Genomic DNA, 4,621 nt, shown 5'->3' with positions numbered 1-4,621 from the left:
TCCAAATTACAAATCCTACATTTAACTACTAATTTCAAAACGTATATGCTGACTTTTAAAGTTTGTTAGCAGATGAGGATTTTCTTTAATTTTGGTCTTTCCTAGAAGAAATCCTTATCTAACGAATAAAACAGATATTTAGCAATTATATCCATTTTATGTTAAAATTAAATGAAATTACCTATATCAGCATATAATTTTAAAATTGAGACATGTTCAAAAAACTCGTGGAACTTTCGTAATATCGGGCATTTATATTTAAAAGTATAAAAAAGTTGAATTATGGAATTTTGTAATTACTTGGCACATGTATTTTAAACAGTAAATAAGTTCATTGCATGATACTTTGAGGTTGGTACCCGGGACTGCTCTTTGATATTGACAGGTATTGGCTTGCAAATGGTTTTAGATAGTTATCATAATATATCTGAACCTCATTTCTAAATTCCACTTAAAGTTACGACAATGTTACATACTAAGGATTTGTATTTATCCAAAAAATCTTTTTATGAATTTCCCTATGTCACAAACCATAACATCTTTGATGTACAAGTGTTACATATCATTAAAATTGTTTCTGTGTCTTTAAATGGTAATGTTTTATGAACTTGCATATAAACAGCCATGGAATCAAACTTTCATCATATGATGAAAATGTTAATATATAGATGTCATTGGGTAAACACATTGTATACATTTATCGATATAACAATATGATAATAACTTTTTGACTGAGTCAAAACTAACATTAAACATATAACACTGGAACAAAACAGTTATTTATCTTTACATTAATAACTATCAAAGGATATTACATTGCTATTTACACCTTGTTTAGTCAAATGGAATTGAAGATAATCATGTAAACACCATTTCATATATTGATGTTCAATACAACATGAACAGTATGATTGTAGCGTGTTATATGGATGAAAAAATAATGAAAAAATGTGAAAGGAATGTCTTATGATGGATTTTGCTTGATGAAGCAACAGGGATATAATTCTACTTACCACGGATTATTTTAAAGGTTTTGCATGTATACATCAATCTTATTGTAAGAAGATATGGACGATGGTTATTGGAAAGAAATCAAATGTAATTATGGTGTTGTTTCTGGATAATTCAAAATACAGTTCTCCTTCAATTTATGTAAGGAATGATACCAGTAAGCAAACTCCGGATCCTGGATAAATACATTTGCATTTACATGAACACATCCTCAATACACCAGGGGTTCGGAAGTTCAACTTCCGATCACTTACAATCTCTAAACTCTACTTATATTGACCTCTAGCGTAAAAACTAGGGGTATAGTTCAGGGGAACAGATCTGAACCCAATCACAGGCCTGCAAAAATTCTTAAACTGAGAAAAACTATTTTAAAACGACTGCCAAAAATTTCAAAGCCACACCGCGGTCTAACCACAGTTACATTTATACGACTGTTTTTATGTACATTAAAGGATTACATTACTGGTTTCTGTTGTCATTAGAGAATCGAGGATGGATAACTCAGATAACTACACATATGTTACCTTAGAAATACGATGTACGGTATGGGTAGCGGCCCTCCACTGCTATTGTCCTCCATAGATCCGCACCTTACTGGTCATGTTGATAATGGCAGCTTTTGAACAGTTCATCGGTTGTCCACTGCCGCTTTGGCGGCCTTCCAGGAATAAGGGGAAGGAAACTCCTACAAACAAAACGAGGAACTTGATACAGGTGTACTTTTATACACCGAATGGGGTTGATGAGTCTAGTCCTTTATAGACAGTTGTCATTTATATAGATGGACTTTACAGTAGTTTAACTGTGTATAAAATCATAGAAACATGGCACAACATACAAATAGTGTGTATAGAGGTCATAGTCTACACTTCTTGTTCTAAATTTTAATGTCATTTTACATGATTCTCAGAATGGTTGTCCGACATGTTTTGCAATAGGGAGGGTGAACATTAGTTATATTATTTGGATAAGTCTGTCTTTCGTACGACAAGATACACATGGTATGTGAATGTATTGTGATGACTCCTATGGAACTGCGATCGAATTTGCTTTAAAGTTTTCTGGAGTACAACTATCTCCAACTCAATCCATTACAAAACAAGAACACCTCCTAACCTTAGCCAGAAACAGTGGCGACCGATAGTGTTTGTAATAGTTACAGGCTATTCCATCCTCTGAACGGTGACGGCAGCCAGATTGTCACGTGCGATTAATCCCAGCATTGTTAAAATTAACAGGTTAAGTCCGTCGCCTTGTATACACAGCTTCCACCTCCTCTCGGACACCGGGAAAACTTTCCCGGTTCGGAGACATCTGAAACATAATTCAATTTTACTTGTAACGAGTATTTTCATTGACTTAAAAAATATTATTTTTGATCAGCCCATAAAGGCAAAAAATATGGTGTCGCCGTTTGTAAAGTCGCTTCGAATCGGCCCAGATGACGGCGTAATGATTTCATAGACAAAAGAGTCCCAAAATGAATTTTGAATAATGGGATTGTCCTTAATGAATTTAATCATAAGGATTAATTTAAATAGATTTTTATGTTATAGAAATATAAAACAAAAATCTGAGTGTATTCATGATAAAATCTATTCAAGTTAAACCTGAAATATATGAGGAAGATAATCAACCAGCTGTAGATATACATGTAGACATCTGGAGAAAAAAACATTTGAAGTGGAAAATATATGAAGAAAATATACACACTCGTTAATTTCTTATGATTTGAATTAACTAAGGTTCTTTCCCATTTAAAGGCATAGTGTTAAAACCGAGTATTTGAATTAATTAATTTTAAAACAAAGTATTTGAATTAATTAATTTTAAAACGAAGTATTTGAATTAATTAATTGATTATTATCCTTTTATCATTGGTTACGCTAACATAAAAAATGTCATTCTCAATGAAAGAAATAAGAACTTTATTCAAAAGGGCAAAGGCACAGCTGAAAACGTGACTGGGTGGCATATAAAAACAATATACGAATTGTTTGAACAGATTTTTTTTCTCTTCTAAGCAGGAACAAACAGCAATCACGTGTACTGGATATTGTTTGTATACATGTATGCTGCAGAAGAATCAATCTGGAATTGATAAGCACTTTGATTTTATCGACCCTTGAGTGCAGCATATTTTTAAGTTATTTTGGCAAGTGAACTGTCAGTCAGGAGGAAAACCGCTATACGTATTTGTTCTTAAAATAGTACTTACCGAGCTTCAACACCCTAATACAGCTTCATTCGACTCCGCAAGTTTCTGAAGATCCTGTGCAATGCAAAACAAGATTGATATGGCATTTGTTTTCTATATACAGTGAACATATACCAGGGTTTTACTGACAGACGTCACAATGCACGCTTACTCAATATATTTACGATTGTCTTCAAAATCCATAGGTACAGTACAATTTCAACATAAAAAATGTAGTTTAATTAATCCTTTATAACTTATTAGTCTTTAGTTATATCAGTTTATATCAGTATCTGCCTTACATAACGAAGCCTTCGCTTTTTGGCATCCTTTAGATTTTCACATTCATGAATTTTTTTATCTTTTATCTTTGGTGTATATTCTATATGCAGAGTTGCAGTTGATGCACCCATAGTGCCTTATTTAATATATCAATGCATGTTAATTGGGGGGATTGTTTGGTTGACAGCCTGCTCAGTTGGTGGCCATAGCAGTTAGGGCTGAAACTTTTATATTTGTCTTTGTTGATATAAAAAAAAAATGCCGAAACTGGGTATCTAGATGGACTGTCGAGAAATATATAGATGTTTACATAAAAAATACATACAATGTAAATTGTAATGACATCTATGACATGTTACGGACCGAAAATTTCTAAAGGTTTTATTTTAAATATCAGTACTTAGCATTAATGCCTTTTGGATGTTGAGAAGAAGTTGACGTCTGGCGTACGAAACGAGATGTAACTTCATCTCTTGTATTACTTGTACATTTACATGTATCACATTGAGCACACGTTCTTATACGACACATGGCCACTCTAGCTATAGGCGGCTTACATACATCAGTACATAGTGTAATACGTTACACTCGTGCACGTGTGTTAGACAAACATACCTCTGCTTTATCGGGACTCCTACACGTGGCGAATACATGTTTTGGTGGTCGCGGCAGTTTCTAGCAGCAACAAATTGTCGTACAAGTTCTAAGCCAATCCCGCGGTTTGCCCCGGTGATCAATATACTGCTCGGACACAACATTCCACGTTTTATTCCACGCTCCGGCCAAAACTGATTGTAAAACGAAAAACCGGATATCATGAGCAAGAGTTCCCTCCCTTGCAGAGCGTATGGCCATTATTTGACAATACTGGATGTCCATTGTAAAAACTTATGGTTTAAAGTGCACCAGTACATTGTGAGTTCGCCATATTTACGTTGAAAATGTAAATATAACAATTTTGAATTAAAGCAATGTTCAGTTTCGTAAGTAGGACTAAATATACTTATATACATGTTGTACATTTCGTTGTAAATAAGTACTTTATAAGGAGAGGAAAATGTTGTTTTGAGGTACAATTGACACGTGATTGTAACTGTAACTTACAAAATTCCTACAGATAAAACTGAT

The 4,621-nt window shown here is 33.7% G+C and overlaps 1 pseudogene; it reads right to left on the bottom strand.

Annotated features, from left to right (window-relative positions):
* Positions 1-1,538: 1,538 nt before the first annotated feature.
* LOC138312462 (uncharacterized) lies at positions 1,539-4,251 on the bottom strand (annotated as a pseudogene).
* Positions 4,252-4,621: the final 370 nt, after the last annotated feature.

The sequence above is a fragment of the Argopecten irradians genome, unplaced genomic scaffold, assembly GCF_041381155.1.
Source record: "Argopecten irradians isolate NY unplaced genomic scaffold, Ai_NY scaffold_0328, whole genome shotgun sequence".
Classification (NCBI taxonomy): domain Eukaryota; kingdom Metazoa; phylum Mollusca; class Bivalvia; order Pectinida; family Pectinidae; genus Argopecten; species Argopecten irradians.
Note: the sequence above shows the minus strand (reverse complement) of the source record. Positions and strands in the feature narration are given on the sequence as shown.